The sequence below is a fragment of the Zosterops lateralis genome, assembly GCF_965231275.1.
Source record: "Zosterops lateralis genome assembly, chromosome: 1".
Classification (NCBI taxonomy): Eukaryota; Metazoa; Chordata; class Aves; order Passeriformes; family Zosteropidae; genus Zosterops; species Zosterops lateralis.
Window position 1 is genome coordinate 76,718,435 of NC_139762.1, and position 23,428 is coordinate 76,741,862.

General features: G+C 36.1%; 1 protein-coding gene across 1 annotated transcript in view; it reads left to right on the forward strand.

The window, feature by feature from the left end:
- The window catches only part of CDH18 (cadherin 18), a gene marked incomplete at both ends in the record, with an annotated part of 163,391 nt that overhangs the window by 40,561 nt on the left and 99,402 nt on the right, over positions 1-23,428 (forward strand). The window lies entirely within an intron of this gene.

Below are 23,428 nucleotides of genomic sequence, written 5' to 3' on the forward strand. Positions count from 1 at the left end.
CTGGTTTCATTACAAGAGAAGTGTATCTGTGCCATCTCAGAGAGCTTTGAGGTTAGTGCTGCTTTGATTAGGAGGCCAAACTCCGTGACCCTCAGAGGAAAGGTCTATCTCAACCTAAAATGTTCTATGAATTTTTGAGCTCACATTAGAAAAGCCTAGAATGGAAAATCAGAGGCACAGTCCTCATGCTCCCCTTGTCCTTATGATACTTAGAAATATAACCCTAATTCATATCTCTAAAATTGTTTTGGCACTCTGAGGCAATGGCCTGCATTTTTATTTTCTTAATGGTGTAGAACTTGTAGTCTGGAGCTGCTATTCAGTTAGTGAAGAATCATAATGGGTATTCTCTGCATCAAGTCTGTGTCACACAGGAAATAGTATTGTTATAATGAAACAACAGATGGTAGTGTATTTTCACTCCTCTAGCCTTAGGCTTTGACAGGGGTTTAATAACACTTTATGAACTTAAACTCTTTTTGATATTTGTCTAGAATATGAAAATTATTCTGATGCCATAGTCTATGAAAATGTGAAAATGAGGTAAATAGTGCAACAGTGAAAAAACAGGAGAAAGATTTTTGCTTTTATAAGTTATCTTTTTATAACTGTAGAATAAAAGTTAATTTAATTTGGCATGATAAAATGGGAAGAAGAAGAAGAATATTGGAAAAGATGGGAAGAATATAGTTTTCCACTATGAAATTTCATTTTGAATTTCTGAGGTTTAAGATTCATTTTTTAAAACATCACTCTTCTGAATTTGCAAGCATTTCTGTGACCTACTTTTCCTAATACCTCAATTGTTCAATTCCAGCTCAACTGTACTTTATCTGGAAGTCTTCTGAATTTACACTTACATGCAAAAGCTTCCTTTACAACAAAAGAGGTCCAGAAGAGGGGAAAAGGGAGAGAGAAAGGTCCCAACATTCATGGATGCTGTTTATGAAGCCTAAGGATATCATATCATGATCAGTACATTTTCTTGAAGCTATCAGAAACAGATATCAAGCTTTAGTGCAAATACTCAAAGTCTGCTACTTCTAGTTTAGTACTTCCTATACTTGGTTTTAAACAACCTAATATCTGAGGACTTTAAAGTTTTGGATTTTTAGACACTTAGGTTGGAATAATTTAAATAAGATTATAGGATAAGGCTATAGAATTCATACATTTTAAGTATAATAAGGGAACGGCACCAAATTACAAACTCTGAAGTAGGAAAAAAAGTGTGTTCTTGGCAGAAGAACAGCTTTGTCAGCTTATCTGTGGCTCTTCTCCACACACTCAAAGTGGGGCAGAGGTGATGTGCAGGGAGAGTAAAACCTCCTGTCCTCCATAGACTGGAGCCCAAGCTCCTCCTAGGGCTGACCCATGGCAACCTCAGCCCTATGGTCCAGGGGGAAACCTATCATGAGGAATCAAAAGGAAACACTGCCCTGATCACCCTTCAGACTAAGAAAGCTACTGCCTACAGGGCAATGGGATGTATTATGAGAAGCAGATAAGAACGGGATCGTGTAGACTTATTCTTGGATATCTAAAGAGAGGACCATCGGCAGGGAAAGGGACAATTGAGATGGAGCGGGGAGAGAAAAGCAAAAGAAAATGGAGAGGTAAGAGGATAAAAGGAGCCAGGCATATGCAAACAGGCTTTGCTTGGCCACTATTATCTGGCCATGCCTTGTCCTGGATAAGCAGTCTATTCTGTGTTTTATTATGCTCCATTTGTAACTCCATTTCCTGAGTAAAAGGTCTCTCTCTCATATGCATGTGTGTGTGGAGATTTAAGTGCTAGCAGCTGGAGCAGGACAATGAGTCAAAGGGGTCTGTGTGTCTGGTGCCAGCAAACTGGGAAATGCAGACTCTGCGTGTATAACATGGATGTCTATGCCAGTACGGTATTACTACGCAGTCTCAGGCTAGGAGAGCCAGAAACTGGATGAGTGGTTTGGGTGATGGATATCCATTTGGCCAAAAGTCCAGACCAGGACTCAGGAGTCTGCTGTTGGAGGAGCTGAGACCAGTCCAGAGCTACTGTATGCTGTATGGTATGTGGTTTGAGAGCCCTGTTTGTAGCTGTGTATCTCTGTGCATGAGGCAAGAGGAGACCAGGGAGCCAGGGAGCCAGAAGCCAGCTGGATGGCATTGGCAACTGAGGGACCTAGAGGTTTAGATACTGTTACTGGATGTACTCAGTGTGTAAGGCTGTGGGGGGTCAGTAAGTGTGCTGGCTTGTGTGGAGATATGTCCAGGATAAAAATGGGGTCTGTACTTGGAGCTAGATGGCAGCTGCAGGCCCTAGAGTTGAATGCCCAGATGGCACCAAGTGCAAAGTCCAGGTGTTGGCCACAGGATAGACTAAGTATGGCAAGTTACGGGAGCTAGCCATGCTGAGTTTGTGAGTATATTTCCAATTGTAAATCATCCTTCCTTCTGGTCAGCTGGAGAAGAATGAGGTTGTTTGTGCTGTTTGTGTTTGAGTGCTGAGCTGTCCTATTTGTGTGTCACCCGTTGCGTGTTGCATCTGTGTATGTGCCTTGTGGAAACACCGCTTGACCTCACATTGCTTCTAAATCATGGATTAAAAATAGGGAGGTGCAGCAACCTCATCTCCAGCAGGCTACCAACAATCTAGTTTATCAGTTGATTGGCTCTAGGACCTGTGTTTTGTTTTCCCCTCAGGAAAAATTGTGAATTCTCTGCATAGAAATTTGCTGCAACTATGTAATTTTGGCTGTGAATGTCATAACCTAAAGTTTTAAGACTTTCAGAATCCTTGGCTATTGAATGGCTTTCTATGAATTGCTCTACATTTTTGTTTATTAATTTCTTTTGGTGATTAGCTGCAGAGTATAATAATAACTGGTTATGTAATTTAATAATTACCTGCAATAACCTCTACTGATTACTTCTTTTCCTCCCCAACTGCAGCACAACACTCTGCTGAAATTTTATAAATAGGAATAAAATAAGAATAAGAATAAAATAATCCAATAAGGCTAGCAAAAGAGAGGGAAGGAGTCAATGTCTAGATCTTATGTATATTTGCAAGGATTATGCATATAAGATTGTAAGTTTTCTAAAATCAAAATATTCAGAGAACCCCAAAAAATGTGAAATGCTTATATTTTTGAGTATCATTAATTTACTTTTCTAAGAGAAAATAAAAAGCAAAATTATTAGTGAACAGTAGAGCAAATGTTTTATTCAGATACTTACTGCTTTAATATGGTCCTGCCTTCTCCTACTCCCACATTTTCACATATATATCCCTCCAACTACCTGTCTTCTAACTTTGAGCATCTTTTGAAAAGCCCAAATACACATGAAGTCTTTTCCTGGGAGTTTGAAATGGAAATTCAATATTCCACCTTTCCCAAACCATGAGGTCTTTTGATCCATAAACTTGATCTAGGATTGATCCTTGCTTGTTCTTCTCTTATGCTGAGCATGGCTCATCAAACAGTAACTGCCAACATTTGACTGGTAACCCAACCTCAGGAGGTCTTTTCTTTTCTGAGGAAACTTCAAATTAGACTATATGTTTTTTTTTTTTTTTTTTGCAGCTATAGCAGTCCACATTTTATTACTACATGCTTTGGGGATAAAAATGAAACCTGTAGTCCAATTCCACTGCTTACATGGTAAACTTTATCTGAAGCATGTTAGTTCCACACAGCTATTCCCAGGTACATCTGTCTGTCTGAACCAAATATACAGAGTGAAGTAATCTGTAGGGCACATGTACTGCATTTTTAAATCAGCAGTATTGCTGCAACTGTTATAAAATAAGAGATAAAACCTTAATTCATTGCAGTTTTGAATTTAAGTGTAGACATTGGCAGGACAGGAAACTCATTTGTCATTGAATTGAATGTGGAAAAAGCTCAGATATTTGTATTTATAATGTTCTGCTGTTGCAGTAACAATAATTCAAAGATCTTAATAATGTAAAAGATTGTTTGTTTGTTTGTTGTTTTACTTTAAGATATTAAATTGTAAAGAAACATATATTTCTATTTATCAAATAATGTCACTGCAAATTAGTCCAGGCTAATCATGAAGTGTGAGATGAGTGTCAATCTCCTTCTGCTTTCTGTCTTCACAAGATATGAACAATAGCTTCAAGGATCCCTACAAGAAATACACTGATTATCTAGTTTAGTTCCTGACTGAGAACATAATACAAATGAAAAATAAACATACTCAATGGCTGAATAGATGCTTCCAAACATAGAGATGAGCCTTATAAACACCAATTACCCACCCTGGAAGTTCCAGACTTTTGTCCACATCTGTAACTATTCTTATGCACTTTTAAAACTTCTTGGCCATAGTTCATATGGGAATGGCAGATTTTGTGGTATTATAATAATTATATAATATAATTTTATATATATATATATATATAAAGAGTGTAATTTTAACATTGCTCGTGTACTCCTCTGCAAAATGAGAAAAATATATTGTTTATGAAGGTATTTGCAAGTTTAATACCACCAAATAAGCATGGATACTTCAAAATATAATTTAGTAATTAATCTATTAAAATAAAATTCTTTTAGTGGTGAGATATTAATTATTAATTTAATGAATTAAGGCCTACTGCATCTCCTTATAACAGACAAGATAATTTACATTGATATAAAGACAAATGAAATAAACTTTCCAGTTCAAAAAGAAGAGCACTCTTTTTTTGCTTTAGTAGAACAGCCTGTCATGTTATTCTAGATAAGAATCTACTGTCCTAATTGAAATAATGGTAAGATATTCCATGACCCTATGTCCCTGAGTACATTAAAAAATCATATCAGTTAAGAAGACTATTTCAGAAATCAATTTCTGCAAATTTCTTGAACAAGCATCCTTATTTTTCCCATTAAGAATTCTTACTTCTTCAGTTGAAATATCTTTCTTATGACATCTGTTTAAAATGAGCAAGTTTACTCGGGTTAGTGATTCTCTGCTGAAATGCAGGTTAGTTCATATTGGACTGCTAATTGAAGATGAAAATGAAATATATTTATCTATCTTACTGCTTTTTGCTCAGAGGCTCCAATATTATTTAAACGACTTTACACTGCTATAGCAGTATGTTACATAAATCAAATGCTTCTGCTCTGAAGGAATACCCTATGACAACCCCCAAAATCCATGACTAGGACACTACAGCCAGTTCCCAGATTCCTGTAGTGGTCTTAAAGTGAACTTAGTCTATTACAGTTTTTGCACATGGGCTTTTAAACTGTAATTGGACACTCTGTGTGTCCACTGTGTGGACAATGAAGCGGGTGAAGGGTCTGGAGCACAAGTCTTATGAGGAGCAGCTGAGGGAGATGATGTTGGCCTGTCTGGAGAAAAGGAGGCTGAGAAGAAACCTTATTGCTCTCTACAAGTGCCTGAAAGGAGGTAGAATATAGCAAGGTGGAGGTCTGTCTCTTCTCAGAAGCAACAAGAGAATATGGCCACAAAGAGACCAGGCAAGGTTTAGGTTAGATATTAGGCAAAGTTTTTTCACCAAAAGGGTTGTCAAGCATAAAATTTTGCTAATGACACATTCTGCTCAAGAGATATAAGTAAATATCTGTGATGAAACTTCAGAAGTTTACATGTGTAGAACACTTATTTATAGGTATTGGTGAAAACTCCAACTTATTTATATGTGTAGAACACTTATTAATTATATGTGATTGGTTTCTACCATTATAAAGGGGAGGTCACAGTGAAGAATCAGTTTTAAAGTTTGATTATTTTAATGAGTGATACGTTTTTCTAAAAGTGTATAGGATTAAAATAACTTCATTTTGTGCATGGGTACTGAAATTTTATCTTGAAGTTCTAAGAACTGCATTTCATATTCAGGTTTTCATATGTTTGATTTCCCTTAAGGATTTCTTAAATGTTATAACAGAAGTTACATCTCTAGTGTAGACCTTTTCCAATGTCTACACTTCACTGATCAGAGGATCACTAGGAATTCAAAATCAAAATTTGAAAGAGTCTTACAATGTTTTTCTAATTCCACCAGGTACTGTACAGTGCACTCCTCCATTCCTGAAGGAGCAGAAATATGTGCTTCATCTAAAACTATTCTCATGAACATTTGTTTGAGAGTGTCATCTGTCAGCTCTCAGCTAAGAGTAAATATTGTAGTATCTATTGCTTTCAATTTTAAGTAAATATTGGATTTTCTACAGTTTTGGCACTTAAAAAAGACTTCTCTGAACAATGGACTTAATTCTCATGGGGTTTTTTTGTGTTCAAAATACTGATATACTCTTACGGTTTTCCCAAGAGTCATTTGAAGAATAACTCAGACCATCTAACAGGCAGGACAATCTACTGTTTCTTTTCAATTTCTAGGGACTTCATTATAGTTCAGTTAGAGACTTTGTGAGGGCATTAGTATAACTAAAACCTTGTTTTCCATTATCATGGAAACAATGCAGAAAGCCCTTTGTTAATCAAAAGTGTACAAAGAGGACGAGCAAAGTTCTGTTCAACTTAGCTTGGTTTCTCTTAGGGTGGCTGATATTTGCTGATACATCATGCTTCTAATGTATCCTTATGCAATTTTAGGCATTCACCTCCAGGAAACTTTGTGGTGTACTTGCTGGAGCAGGTTTTGCAGGGCACAAATGGATTGGTCACTTATCAGGAACAGTGTTCTGGCAGTGTATTTTTTTTGCTTGATATCTGCCTACACTTTCCCTCCCAGCATCCATCATATAGTTAAAAAGGACAGGTATAGGAGACAGACAAGCTGGAGAAAAGAGATTGCCTGATGTTCTAGCCCTGTTTTTCTTCTCCTATGAGATGAACCATATGTGTTGGAGATTGAGTTCAGAAAAAGAGAAGAAACTATTCCTTGTTTTTTCTTCTCTTATTTGTTTCTGTATTTGTTATTCTTTCCCCATCTGGTGGTGTAAACAATTATTGTTGAAAATCTTCACTGCTCTTCAGCCACAAGTTGTTCTCAAATTAAAAAAAAAAAGACAAACCCCCTCAGGGAAAAAGAAAAAAAAACAAAAAAACAAAATAAATCCCAAACCATGTGTTTCTGGAGCCATTAATTGACAATTGGCAATTGGCAAATTCCCAGATTATAATTTCATTTTGGCTTCCTAACCAGAACTACTGTACTGTGTCCCTTTTGTTGGTAGATGTGCTTTTATTTTTGTATATGTATATTTTTAACCTTTCATCTATAAATACACAAATATGTATTTTTCCACTTAAAACATAATGATATCTTAATCTGGGCTAAGTCAAGTAGACAGCTCAGCCACACACAGCCTCTTACTCGCTCCCCACACAATGCAATTGGGGGAGACAACAGGAGTGATACAAGTGAGATATAGACATTTTAGTAGGGAAGGTAAAAGTCATGTACACAAGCAAAGGAAAGCAAGGAGTTAATTCTCCGCTTCCCATGGGCAGGCAGTTGTTCAGGTCTCCTCAGGAAAGCAGAGCTCCACCACACATCACAGTGACCAGGGACAACAAACACCACAACTCTGAGTGGCCTTTCTTTCTCCTTTTTCTCTTCACTTTCATTGCTGATTGTGATTTCATGTGATATGGAATGTCCTTTGGATTAGCTCTTCAGCTGTGTCCCTTCCGAGCTTCTTGTGGACCCCCAGCCTTCTCAATAGTGGAGGGTGTGAGAAGCAGAAAAATCCATGTTACTGTAAGCATTGCTTGACAAGGCTAAAACATCCCTGTGCCATCAGCACTGTTTGTGTCACAAATCCAAAACAGTGCCATATCAGCTGCTGTGGAGAAAGGGGTCTATCCTAATCAAGACCAGCACACAGGAGAAGCACTGTTTTTATCTGTGTTACCAGACTGAAAGTCCTTAACTGAGAGCAATGAGACATGCATGATCATGTAGGATAGATTCTGTTGCCACATGCTTTACGGTCTTTCTCTTAGATATAAAATTGCTCTCTGTTCACCATTTTAAGTCTTTGTTTTTAATTTCTATTAGACATTGGAAAAGGTTCCTAATCTTAATGTTTATTTGGCTTGGCTTTTCATACTTCTAGACATGTGCATATTTCCAGAGGTATTTTGCCTTACAGCGGTATTTTACCTTACAGAGGCTGTAAGGAGTTTTCTCTGTTTTAAAGGTCTGAAATAGAATGCTGGATCTATTAGAAAAGTTAAATATTTTAATATGAGGAAAGCATTGCATTGCAAGTGCCTATAAAATGTCTGTTTTCCTAGAGTAGAACTATTTTTATAAACATGTATTTATATCTGTGTCTTTGAACTTTGCACAAGGGAGACATGAACCAATAATTTATTTTCTGTGTATTTAAACAAGGAAGGCTCATTCATTCAAACAAAGTATGAAAATTACATGTGTGATAAAACGTGTTTAACTTTAGGGAAAGGGAATGAATAAGATTTCACCCTAAAGCAAATAATACATTACTGTAATTTTTAACTCAGCTGGGATGAGAACCAGGACACTGACTCAGAAGATTAATGTATTAGACTGTTCAAAGGCTCTGCCCCAAGGGAGCAGTCCACACGTTGACAATACTTTTAGACTCGGTCTTTATTGTTGAGAAATAAGATGGTGACTTTATTGTCTTTAATTCAGCTAACGAGTGTCCTTTTTCTAGACAAGGAGTTATTATTTACATCTCTAGTTCTAGAAGAAAGAATCACCAAGGCATTGAAAAAAAATTCTCCACACGCACCTTTACAGTCTTGGCTAGGGAGCTGAAATGAAGATATAGAACCAGGCATTTAGTTAAACTTCACAGGAGTGTCCTAATTCATACTTATCTCTCCTTCTTGATCCACATTTCCCTTTTCCAGCTTAATTTTCCTTTTCACAAACTGTTATGGATATTGCTATAATTGAGGATAATTATTTCAGAATTGCAGTTAGAGGCGACAATGAAACTTTGCAGTGGCAGTGTAAAAGAGGCAAAGTGGCATTGATGTTCTGTTCCTGGAGCTGTTATCTACTGGTTTGGTAATGTTAAAATACCTGTTTATGGTTGGTGATACATTGGTTATATATATTTTTAAAGGGCCTAATATCTTGCAGTTCTGGTTTATGTTGTTTTAGTTTTTTTGGTTTATTTGTTGTTTTGTTTTTGGTTTTTTTTTTCAGATATATTGTTTTAATAATATTATTGCTTTAGTAATAAGCTTCAGTAAGGTCACATTTTTGCCTTTCATATTTTGATATTTTTTATTAATTTACATTGCAGTGGACAAGACAAGTAGTGGAAGACATGTGAAATGGAAATTATAAATATAGAACTGGTTGAGGATACTGTTTTCTTTTACATAATTTTTATTAATACATGCATTTAAATTTTTTTAATGCTCACAAATCCTGTGATTTAAAAACTTAGCTACTCTCAGAATTCATGAATAATCTACATTAGATCAAAAAATATGCATGCATCTGGTTTCCTATCAGTCTCATCTCTTAAAACAATGCATGCATTCTCAGTTACAATTTGAATAAATGCCTGATAACATCTTGCCTTGTAATAAACCATACAGAACAAAAAGCTAGTACGATGACAACTATTTGCCAAAGATTATGTATAAAGAAAATGCTCCTCAAGAAATCTTAACCAGCGAAAAATAATCCATCTGCAGTTAAGATACCTCCCAACAAAAACTTTATAAAATTAACACAACTTCCATATCTGGCCATCTACATCAACAAAGAAGCACAACATATGTATAAACCAATTTGATACCAGTTTTACAGTGATAATAACCAAGATGACATTTGGGGACTGTTGTAATTCAATTCATATCTGATGAGAAAGGGAAAAAAAATAAATTACTTTCAGAAAACACCAAGAAACTTGTGATCTATCCAGGAAATTCAACATTTGCCAGCTGTGTGACAGCATTTGTCTTCTCTTGAATATTCAACTTTGCCACCCTCACACCATCAGTGCCTGTGCAGGTGGGGAATGCAAAGCCTTGCAATAAAGTTAGTCCATTTCCCTTAGGTGGTGTCCATCTTTCCTGAATGTGCTCCAGGGTGTGTTTTCATTCCCTTGCCAACTATGTCAAGCCCAGGAGCAGCAGCAGAAGCAGTACAAATCAACTTTCCCTGGTCTCTAAGACTGAAGATAAGCTCTGATCAAACACAGTAACCAGCAAATGTACTTCATGTCTTTGTAGCTGCCTTTATGAGTTGCCATCATATTTCTAAATTTAAAATTCAGGAGAGACTATAACCAGACTTCCTGAGACTCTGTAGCTGTATTTCCAGTAGACAATTCTGTTTAATTATTTTTTGGTTGGGTTTGTTTGTTTGTTTGTTTGTTTGTTTGTTTGTTGTGGTTTATTGATTTTTTGTTGTTGTTGTTCTTAGGTTTGGGTTAGGTTGGGGTTTTTTTGTTTTGTTTTTTTACTTATCTTTGCTTACACCTACAATTCCATTACTTGATTTGTGAATGATAGTAAGAGTTAGTTGTTTGGCTTGTTTTTTTCCAGGAGTTAGATTACTCATCATGTGTCAGCCTGGCTGAGGTGGTCTGTCTCCAGGGAGCTGCAAAGGCCTGGGACTGGGGCAGCTCTCATGCCCCTTTCTGGATGTGGCTATCACTGCCAGACTGTCACTGCCAGGCCCTGCCATCCTAGGATGCTCTGTCACCTAATCCCTAGAAGCTGCCAGACACTCTGGTGCCCTGACAGTGTCACAGGTGCTTTTGTCAACAATGTTCTGTAAGGTGGATGTTTTTCTTCACATTTTAAAAACCATTTGCAAAACCCATTCCTCAGTCAAAAAAACTCAGAGCTTGTCAAATTTGCAGTCAGTACATTCTTTATGCAATATTTTAAGCATTTGATAAAGCCCCTGAAAATTCTCATGTTAGAAAAGGCAGAAGCAGATCTGTGTTCACTACCCATTGCAGAGGAGTGAAGCTCTGTCTGCAGTCTATAATTTAGATCCCTAAGGAAGGTTTGTTATTTTTTTTCTTTTCACATAATTTTGCCTTGTTTTTCTCTTGGTACACTCTTCCGGACTAAAGCTTGAAATTTTTTATTGTATTTATGACAATGATTCAATATTAAAGTATTTTCAAGTTTCTGGTCTTCTTTCTATTTCCTTAGCTGGCCCTTATTTCCTTCCTGTTTCCTTAGCTAGTTGTCAGTATTGCTGTTACATAGCATTTTCATAGCATGCCTATAATGTTTGCAGGGAAAGGTTCAATTCTATCTGTAACACTAGGAAAGGTGCAAGAGTAGAAACCTGCCTGGAATTTGGTAAAGCACTTGCAGCCCCAGAAGCAGATACAGCTATCATGGGAGCAATCCTAAGGGAAGCGGGTAGATTAAATGAGATTTTATTCTCTCCCAAACTGTTCTTTCAAGAAATACAATTTAGATCAATAGATGGCATCTAAAAGTGTTCAAACAGCAAATGCAACAATTCCCTATATATCTAACCACCATGTCAGTTAGACTTCACTTTACTTGAATTGAAGACAAAAATACAATGAGGGACTTCAGAAGTTAAGGGTGCTTGTTCCTCAGAAATCTTTCCTATGCTGAGGTTTTCTCTATTTTCTTTGTCTTCAACATGAAATGGCAATGGCTGGTAACACAGTGTAGATCTTTTCCCTTGAATGGATTTCCCAAGCCTAGGCTTTAAATCCAATTGTAATCAGCTCTGATTAAAAGTTATTTTCATTGTGAAATGGATTCATCATCTGTGAATGTAACAGCATCAGTGAAGGAACATACAGATGTGTTTACTTGTGCGACCCTTTGCATTTGCTTATTCTTCTGTGCTTTAAAAAGGAATTCTTCATTTTCAAAGCAGGCATCTTTATGGAAAATATCTGGTTTACTTTGCCCTTTTGAAAAGAATAAAAAAAAGAATACTGTTTTAAATTTAAATAAGGAAAATTTACTGCTTTAATTTAAATTAGGAAAATCAAACAAAGCTTATCCTGTTGTTTAACAGAACTTTATACTCCTATGTAATCGTGGTTGTAGGTTTTTCCTTATAATCCTCTGTTTTAGTAAGTAGATTAGATTTGTTTCAGGTGTGATACTATCACCAAGAGATTCTCAATAACCTTGATAATATATATTAAGTAGTGCATTTTTTGATTCTGAATGAAATTGTTGTAAAATACCATATTTTTTTAAAATACTCAATTTATTTTTTTTTTTAACCTCAGATTTGTGTAGTGAGTACATTCTCCAAGAGTTTCAAAGCATTCTGGTAAAACAGCAGTTGCTACGTGTGCTGAGCTATTGGAAATAATACAATACATTAAAAAGATGCAGTAACACATATCTTCAAATTATTTTTTGTAATTGCTGCCATGGCAAATTATTAATTATAAAGCTCTAAATTGCTGATGTAAAAACCTCATTTGTGAACTATAGTGAGAGAGGGTAAAATAATTATTGGAAAAACATTTTTTTCTAATTGTGATAAATTACTGTTACACAATGCTATTGTTAAAAATTTAAATATACATTAAAGTACAAAACTCCTCCATTTTGAATTCAACCTGCTGATTTATTTATTTTGAGACACCATCTTCTTGTTCAGCTAATATCCCATTAATCCAGGAAACTAAGAGAGAGTACAATGTAATATGCCACACTTGTAGAATTTAATTTGAGTTGTGTAACAGTTTTAAAATATTGATTCTTTACATAGGTTTTGAATATTCATCATTCTTGTAAATTTTTTATTTCTGCTTTCCTAGGGTAGAGTCTTCTTTTTGTTGTGCTTTTTCATGATAAAGATTTTGCAAGTGGATTTTTTAATCTGGACTGCTGAAAAAAATTAAGCAAATATACCTAGAATCAATATCTATTAATTTTAATAAATTTTGAAACATCCATTTCTGGAGTTGCTTTTTTTCAGAGAAGAGCAGATGTAAAATGACATTAAGAAAAGAAGAAAATTTAAATATAGTTGCTTAGTCTGTGACTTTTAGGTATGGAGTGAAGAGAGGGTGATACATATTTACCAGCCATGTGTTTCTCTTAGCCTGTATTGTTCTTTAAGGGTATGAAGGGTTATAAATGTCTTGCTTCTCATAGGAATGGCCTCCAGATGTAGGACTTTATTCTGGTTTTTAATATGTCAGATACACATTACCACCAAAGCAAACACTGAGAAACATGGAACTAACTATTTTGCCTGACCAGCTAACCGTACAAGAGGTGAAAGACCCAAAAATGCATTTCATTTGAAAGTGGATTAATCTGGCTTCACATAAATTTTGTCTACCTGGCAAGACTTTAGGAACACCCTAACCTCCACAAACCTTCATTGGGGGTTATCTACTGTATTCACCAAGTACTGCATTAGGTTGCCTGTCAAAATCTAATAAGTTTTTTTTCTTCTTGATTCATTTTCAATTAATAATACATCTAACAGCTGTTGCCAAATGATAGCGACAACATTGTGGTATTTTTAAATTTTCTTCTTTCCATTCTGAAGATCATTTCTTTCTGTTGGGAATCCTCAGGGTGAATTTCAAGGCCTCAATATTAAAAATGATTCATGTATCTGCTGACACGTATTCCTAGGCAGAAGCAGAATAACAAATCAAAACCAAATGTCCTTTACGTTTTCTCCTAAGTCAGCCATTTTACTTAAAAGATCCTAAATTATTAGTGAAAATTTCATTTTTAATAGGGCTGTACTATGTGGTAAGAACATAAAAAGCAATAGGTAAAAAAATAGCAGTGGTTTTAAATTCATGTCAGGTTTAGGATTTTTTTAATCTATCTTACGTTTTCTCTGCATTACTATCTATCTTTTTATCGATTGCTAGGGATTTTGCACCATTCATTTTATGACAAATAACGTCTCCTTGTAGAGCATGACTTGAAATACTCATTGGTGGAAATACAGAGAGGAAAATATTTTTTTTATTACAGGATGTAGGACTTAGAAGTATATCCAAACACATGCCTTTTTCAGTACTTGCAACTTTTGTGGCACTTTTAAGACCCAGCCAACAATGTTGGCCATGCTGCAAGCTGCCATTGGCTCAAAAGAATATTAGACTACCTGTCTCCAAGATAGCTAACTCCCATAGTTATCTCAATTCACTTTATATCTAGGGTTTTCTCCAGGGCTCATTCAAATTACATATGCATAAGGACAATCCAGCATATTCGAACATGTCGCTGTTCCCTGATCACATCCATACCTCCTGTCCTCAGGAGCAAGCAGGATCTGAGGGCAGAGACTTGTGAAGGGACCAGCCAGCCTTTGAAATTGTGTTCCCTACAGCTGTGGTCGTGCTTTTGTGGACATTCTCTGCTCACAGACCTTGCCTGGTACATAGTGAACAGAAAAGCAGAAAAGGCTTTGATGGCAATTTTTCTTTTTGACTAGTCAAAGTGGAAGGAGATGGGTCATATTCAGGTCATCAATCTTAAAGGTCTCCCAGCCTACATGATTCTAGCATTCCATCTTAGCACTTGTTTGTGCTGGCCAGTTTCTTATAACATGGACACTGAAACATCCGTACATGACTTGGCACGGGAGTTTGTCTGAGGATCACTGGTCCTCATATCCATGGTTAAAAGGGTGTCCTCTCTGGTGATAATCAACACAGTGCCTGTGCAACACTGTAATGTCATCTGGTTCCATAGGAAGTGCTTCTAATTTCCAGTCTAAACCAGTTTCATATAGATTTAATTTCACAGCAAGATAGATAGATAGATAGACAATGATACTGTTCTGAGAGAATGGCTTAGTTAACCATAGTGTAATCCAAAATATAATATGATGGCACTGCTCCTTTTTCATTGCCTGTTGATGGCCTACTTCAGTGACTTAGCTGTTACAGAAGTCAATGGTAGAAAATTTGATTAAACTCTGTTCATTTCAAAGAGATTTTCTTTTGTTTTTCAGTGAAATTTGTATTAAGCCTCTGAAGTCTAACCTTTCAGTACTGAATCAGAAATTATTAAGACAAAAATGCAGGATCTAACTGTACTTTATTGTCTTTGTGTGTCATTTGGTTTTGTTACAGTGTCTCCTTTCTGCCATTAGAAGTACCAACAGATAGAAAATAAGTTAAGTCTATTTAAAGGCTAAAGATATTTTTAAAAGCCTTCATTTTTTTTCAATCTCTGTAAATATCACATGATAACATATTTTAAGAGATATTTACAATGTTTTTCCTTATAATTTTAGCTGAAAATAACTGGTTTTTGCTGAGGATAATCTGAATAATTATCTTTCAGGAAATGGTATTTTTTTTTTCTGAATCAAAATGGAATCGTTAGTGGTGTGTTTAGTAGGTATAAATTTTCACTTATGAAATAATTAAATTAAGTTTTTCTGATCCAGCATCAAAGCTCTGATTTGCATGAATTTCTGAGATTGGCAGTCACAATGTATTTTAGATAGTTTAGTGTAAGACGTTAAGTGGAAGGGAATCCTGTCTAGCAGAAAAGAGAGAAGGAAGAATTTTTCCACTCAACCACCTGCTCTCTTGCCCAACAAAAGCACAAAACCACCCTTGTGTATTAGAAAGTGCATTTATATTTGAAAAATAGTTTCTACCGGAAACCTTCAGACAAACTCATTGTTTGCTTTTGAATATATTTTTTGTGTTACTAGTCAGTTTAGACAATCCATGCTCCTATATATTTTTAGTTTGTATTCCATGATTCAGTAACTGTTGATGAAGTAATACGTAATGATCTAATTTTGCTGTTCTGCTTGTTGGAAATGTGGGTGTAATACTGAGAACATAGCATAAGAAGCAACATGTTTAAAGTTAGAAATTGCTAGTGGCAGGTGGTAGGTTAGACTGCTGTTAACTCTGAATTAATTATGTAAGGCACAAATTCTGCTAACTGGAAAAAAGGATCAACTTTCAGATGTTTGGAGGTTTTGTACCGTATTCTGAAAAGAGCTGATAGCGATACCTGAGGTTATGTAACAGTTCCACTATGAGGCATATAGTCTTTGATACATTTTAGTATTGGAGCTGAAATGTCTATTATATAACCGTAATGTCTAGTGATTGTGTTATTTCAGCAAAAGCTCTATAGGCTTACTATTGAGAAGATCTACAAAAGACTGTTCTTGGAGGCCTTTATGGATAACATGAGGGAGAAACTGCTGTAGATCAGTTCTGGAAATCAGAGATTAATCTGAAAAATTGACACATTCTATCCAGTACAAACTTGCTCAAGTTTGTAAGATGCTCTTCTGTTACTGTTAAAGAAAAAGAAATAACAACACCAAAATCCAAATGGGAAAAACACTAGTATATGATTATGGAATTATTTAGAATCATTTAGAATCATACGTGTCTTTAGGTTGAAAAAGATCTATAAGAATGTCTAGCCCAGCCATTAACATAACATTGAAAAGTCCACCACTAAACCACGTCCCTAAGATCTACACTTATTCTGGTGACTCAACCACTTCCCTTAGCAGCCTGTTCTCAAGATTGAAAACTCTTTCCATAAAGAAATTTCCTAATATCCAACCTAAACCCCCCATGATGCAACTTGAGGCCATTTTTTCTTGTTTGTCACTGGTTGCTTGTGAGAATAGACCAAAACCCACCTGGCTGCAACCTTTTTTCAGGTAGTTGTATAGGGCAATAAGGTCCCCCCTCAGCCAACTTTTCCCAAGCTAAATGACCCCAGTTCCCTCAACTGCTCCTCATAATATGTCCAGTCTCTTCACCAGCTTTATTGTCCTCTGGACACACTCCAGCACCTCAGTGTCTTTATTGTAGTGAGGGGGCCAGAACTGAACACAAGATTCAAAGTGCCAAGTACAGAGGGACAATCACTGCCCTGGTCCTGCTGGCCACACCATTGCTGGTACAAGCCAGGATGCCGTTGGCCTTCTTGGCCACCTGGGCACACGTGGATCATGTTCAGCTGGCTGATCATTCTCACAACCATGGTCCTCCAGCTCAAGGCACTGAGATGCTCTTGTTGTCATCTGTGTTGAAGACAGAGGCAAAGATTGCATTAGACACCCTCTGCCTTGTCTATGTCCCTATTTGTGAGGTGCCCATTCTCATCCTGTTGTTTCTACACTACCTTTCACCATTAATATATTTGAAAAGTTCTTCTTATTATCCCCCACTTTTGTGGCCACCTTAATGTCTGTCCCATTTGAGTTTTGGCTGTGTAAATTTTCTCCCTAGAGTGGCAAGCAGTTGTCTCAGTATTCTTCCCACACTTGACCTTGCTTTCTCTGGACATACAGCTTCCTTTTCCATCTAATTTCCAAGAGAAGATTCCTGTTCAGCCAAGCCAGCCATCTGTCTCGCCTACTTGACTTCTGACATTTTGGGAATAGCCTGATCCTGTGCCCTTAGGAGGTGATGTTTAAAATGCAACCAGTGTTGATGAACCCCAGCACTTCCAAAAACATTTTTCCAGGGGCTTTACTCACTAGTTCCCTGATCAGCCTGAAGTCAGTTCTCCTCATGTCCAGAGTCGAACTTTTGCTGGCACTTTTCCTCTGTCAATGAATATTTTAAAATCATTCACTTTGTGGTCATTGTAGCCAAGATGGCTGAAAAACTCATGAGAGCCTCTCTGTTGACAATCTGTAAGTCGAGAAGAGCATCTTTCCAAATTGGCTCCCTTAGGACCTGTTCCATAAAAGTTGTCATCTATTTTTCCTAAGAATCTTCTGGTCTGGGTTGCACCAGCCATGTGATGATCCCAGTTGATTTCAAGTCCAGTATAAGGACAAGGTTGGTTGACTTGGAAGTGCCCCTTAATTTTTCAAAGATTAATTTGTCAGTGTCATTGTTCTGGCTAGGAATTCTACAGCAGAATCCCACAAAGACATCCAAAGAATTGGTTGTTTGTCCCTTGATTCTTACCTGGAGGCTTTCAACTGTGCCAGTGCCAACTGTGAGCTCCCTATACTCTAACCCTTCTATTATACACAATGCCACCCCTCCATCTCCTCTGCCCTGTCCATCTCTCCTAAAGAGCCTGTAACCATTCAACAGGGCACTCCAGTCACTGGACTCACCCCCACAGGTTTCCCTTATGTCAGTGATATCAAATCTCTGGGACTGGGCCAAAGCTTTGAGATAATCGTGTTTGTTCTTCATGCTGTGTGCATTAGTGTAGAAACATTTCAGGTATGGTATTTTGTAGACAACACCTCAGGCAGCAGATTGAGATATCCCATTAGTGCTCATTCACTCAAGATCTGGTACATCATCCTGTTGGTCATCACTGGCAAGCCTGGTATTTTACTCTTCCCCCTCCAAGCTCTGTCAGTGAGCTCTGCTACTCCTGTGCTAGAACTCTTTTCCTCCTCTGAAAAAGTCACATGCTATCAGTGGACCAGTATTGAGTAGATCATCCCATGGTCAAAAACCCCCAAATTTTTCTGCCTACACCAGCCTCGGATCCATACATTGACCTGATGGATTTGCCTATTCCTATCAATATTATTCCTTGTTAAAGGATATCTGTGCTCCTGATTCAGAGCCCTGAATTCTCTTTTGGTTTCCCTCACACTACTCTGTTATTTCAATACTACCAGCTTGAACAGTCAATAGCAGATAGTAATCAGAGGGCTTTACTAGAGACTGTGCAGTACAATATAATGTGATTATAAGACCTACTATGAATTTTCTATCTAGAACTACTCTTTCAAATGAGATTGTGTGTTTACATTTATACTCAGCATGATAGAATAAATCAACAAATATATTAAACAGTATCTCTGATTATCAGTGGTGCACAATCATAGTTCATGACTTTCATAATCCAGACCTATTTGAACTGGTAAATGTAGATTTTTTTTTTCTGTTATTCCTTGTGTGTATTAATTTCTGCAACTCCAAGATAAAGCTCTGATCTTGTAAACAGTTGTATGCATGCTTAGCTTTAATACTAGCCTGTGTTTACATTGACTAGTGCCCCAATGTCTATGCAATTGATGAAGATAATGTAACTGTATTTTTTGACTGTTTCAATCTGTAGTCTTACACATGTGAACTCCTACACTTCATGTAGCCTTGATATCTTTCTAGAGAAAGGTGATTTTTTTTCTAATTAGACGAAGAAAACTCTTCCTTCTTAGCTACTAAGAGGAGATAAAACCCTATGCATGGATTTTATAAAATAAAGAAACCATGATGTACAAAAGCATGCAAAAGCTCTTTCAAAAGGGTAGAGTATCAGATACTGGCAGTAACAAGATGACCACATTTAAGAATAAAATTATATTTGGCAAATAAAAGATAGGAAAAATCACCTAATACTTTTTGAGAAAGTTAGAAAGCTATTATTTTCAGAATTGCAAGAGCTACAACTATCTTTAATAAGATATTGAAGAAAAATGGGAATCATCTTCGGGATAGATATGAGTGTCTTGTGTGCCTTTCAGGAGTCTGTATTTAAAAATGGGAGTTTGTAGAAACCATGAAAGAAATTATTGTATTTATATAGTCAAGACAAAATGAAATAATGAGTGAAGGTCTTAGCTGAAGTAGAATTGAAGTATTTAATTATAATGTCTATGGTTTTTACATCTGTGAGGACCTTAGGACTGTATTTATATAAGTAACACCTTTCTTTGAAATTAATATTCTCTGTTTTTGAAACCATGTGCCCTCACAAAATTCTTTCCTATCAGAACTGTTACAAAAGAAATATCTCACTGGTACCAAATGTTCTTGTTCTTGTTTTGGGTTTCCTCACTCAGGGACGTAAAGTGGACTGTGAATCATACTAAATATTCTGGTATCTTCTTTCCTGATGTATTTTTATTCTCTGATGACATGAAGTATATTTAATACCTAGCCAAAATCCAGATACCCCATTTTCATTCTTCCTGTGTGAGACGACACTCTTATGTTGGTTGTGTAACATGGGTAGGCACACATAAGCATCCATTATTTTATTGCAGACACTTACCTTATGGGTTACTGTTGACAATACCAGTATATTTTTTGTTAAACAAGTTATATAAATGCTCCCATTTTTTGTTATTAATAATTCAAATGTTATATCTTCAGAAATGGTCTTAGTAGGACATAACATTCTTCTCTATGGCAATGATAAATTGCATACTTTTTTACATCTTAGAAGGTCAGGAAAAAATTCAGTATGGTTGGAACACACAGTAGATTACATCAATTATACCCAGGTAGTGATTTGGTCTGACATTTTAAGAAGACACTGATTATTGATTTCTTGGAAAATATGTTAGAACATCATAATTCTCACCCACTTACTGTGGGTCTTTTTTTGTGTCAAGTACAAAATGGTCTAATTATTTTTGCATTAAAAAGAGATTACTTATTTCCATTTTCACATGGACAAATAAGAAAAAAGCTAACAATACTAATAAAGCCAATAGAGTCATGTTAATATATCCCAAGCATGATCTAATTATTCTGATTTTATTATATTTGCTCTTAATTATTCATAATACATATGCTCCAGTAAAACTTCATTCCAGCCATTATCTTTATCATTTATATTTTATGTTAATAGTAGGTGATTTCATCTTGTGACTCTTCTTAATCAGACAGGTGAATGACTGGTAGTTTTAAAGTCTAATGAGACCATTGAAAAACAATTGCTTAGATTTCTTTGTCAGGAGCTGTAGTGATAGGACAAAGGGTAATGGGTACAAACTGAAAGAGGTGAAATTTAGCTTAGATATTAGGAAGAAAATTTGTTACTGTAAGGATGGTGAGGCACTTGAACAGGCTGGCCAGGAAGGTTATGGCTGCCCTTTCCCTGGCAATGTTAAAAGCCAGGTTGGATAAGACCGTGAGCAACCTGGCCTAGTGGGAGGTGTCCCTGCCCAGGCCAGAGGGTTGAGACTAGATGGTCTTTAAGGTCCTTTCCAATGCCTTAACATTCTATGATTCTATAATTTCGAGGTGTTTGTAGTTCAATATGAAGATACATATATCTTTAGCTTGCCATTTTGTTGATTCTTATTTCACTGATGTAGAGATAATAAATATTTTTGTGTTTCCACTTTTGCCAAATTTTCTAGTAGTGAACACATTTGGAATTGATACCTCTAACATAATGAAAATCTTCTGCTCTGTTATGGAGCAGTGATTTTGGCTGCTATCACTGCATGCTGATGAAGAAATCTCTTTATTTTGGGATGTGCATCCCAGGTCATAGGAGTGGGATGTCGTACTGACAAAACTCTAGCTTATGTGTTACACAGTAAGGATTACAGCAGCACAAGCTGGAGCTGAATCAAACCTTTTTTCTCAGCTGTGAAGTCATGATTTTATGCTGTGGTAGTTGTTGGTTTGACTGCTTTCTCAATAGCAATAAAGTATTATTTCTTCTGTCTTTCATTTAGCTACACTTTTGCTTAATTTTGAAAAATACCTTGTGCAATTAATTTAAAAAAAACATATCAAATACTTTGTACACTTGCATAGATCATGTGTCTCTGTTTAGCTCCTCTCAATTATATCAGCCGTGAGCACAACCACCAGTGAAATTGCAGGACATGGCAGTTGAGCCTGAAAAAAGATTGGTACTTCCAATGTTGATAACTTAGCATTAAAAGAATTATTTGTTTATTTTATTTGATTGCAGGATTAGTTGGGAAAAGGATGGAAGAAATTTATGTCGAACTGCTATTTTTCCAACAGTAGAAAAATTATTTCCTTCAGTGGAAATAAATCATCAAATATTTTTGTTCAGTCATTTGTTCAGAGCCTGTGACACCAAATATACAACTAGTTTTGTGCAGTCATGATAAAGTTGAGAAATTGAGGACTGGAATTACAAAACTGCCAATAAAAGATGATGATTTAATTTTCTATTTTATCTAATAGGCAATTAGGTAGGAGATGGAGTTTCATATTTTCCTTTGCTTATGGTGTTTGAACCTATATTTTGCACATGAAGAAAATCATTAAAATGACCAGACTGTCATTGTTTAGCTGCATTTTCAGGGTAAAAAAATAAAGTGGCAATGATTGTTTTTGCCAGAAATTAAGGAAAATATTCTACAGTGCAATAGTATTTTTTTTTTTGATACCTTTAGACAGAAAATTTTAAACTCCATTTTAAAATTAGTTTATCTAAAAGTTTGTTTACTAAAATTTATTTGCTATTTGAATTGATTTACCAATTTCCCATACAGACTAGAACAGTTTTAACAGTAAACAATGCTCTGTAATTGGTGACTGAAATATATGTATGAGATGGAAGTCCCAACTCAGATGCTCTTTCCACTTTCTATTCATGAAATATTTTATAGTGAAGGGTAAAGGTGGGGTTGTTTTTTCTCCATTAACAAGCTCTTCTCTGAAAAGGACATTTGTAAGGCATTTATAAGCAACTGTCCTGATTCTAGAAAATTTTGTTATTATTACAATGCTTATGGGCCATATTTTCTATATTCAGAAAGAGTAACCAAACATCTAGTATTATTTAAATTTATAATTTTTACATTTAAAATTACCTGTTTAATGAAAACGTTTTAAATTACTAAAACAACATTGAGCTGAGTGGCCAGTTATTAGAGTTATTAATAATTTATTTGATACAACCATAATCAGACAACAAATTGGTAAACATTTTTTTAATGCAATTTAAAAAAATAGTATTGTGACACAGAACTTCAAATTTATTTATCATTTTAAAACTTCCCTCAGAAAAAGATCTTTATTTGGTAACTACATTTGCTTTTGTCCTTAACAGAATTGTTTTCCAATGAGTAACACATTTAACATTTCAAAGTGCGGTTCCTTAAAAATTTATCTCTAAAGAAAACATTTCTTCTGAAAGGTATCACTTTTCAGGTATTTGTGGAAGTGGGGTCATGAAAGCTAATGAAAGAAATAGACTGGGCAGTCAAATGAGGAAGAAAGGGGTGCAGACAAGTGTGGGAACAGTGGCTGTTCATTTGTGGACACAAATTCTAAGGGATCAGCTGCATCAAATGGATATTGAGAAGTCCATGTATCCATAGTAAGCCTTTTTGTACTGTCCTTCACAGCATCCTTCTGGAGAAATTTCCCAAATGTGGGATGAGTGAGTTTGCAGTGCACTGAGAGGCTGAAGGGGAGAGCTCAAAGGGGTGTGGTAAATGGGGTTACATCTGGCTGGTGATTCATGGATGGTCACCAATGGTGTTCCTCAGGTGCAATTCTAGGACCAGTCCTATTTGATTTGTTTATCAATGATCTGTGATGAATGCAAGTTAGCAAGTTAGCTGATGATGCCAAAGTGAGAGGTGCTGTTGACTCTCTGGAGGGACAGGAGGCATTACAGTGTCATCTAGATAAATTGTTGCCTTTGGCTGTGGTTAATGGAATGAAAATTGACAAGTCCAAATGTCAGTTCCTACATCGAGGATGGAGTAATGTTGGACACAGGTATAAACTAGGAGAGGATTTTCTGGAAAACAGTCCTGTAGAAAGAGACCTGTGAGTGCTGG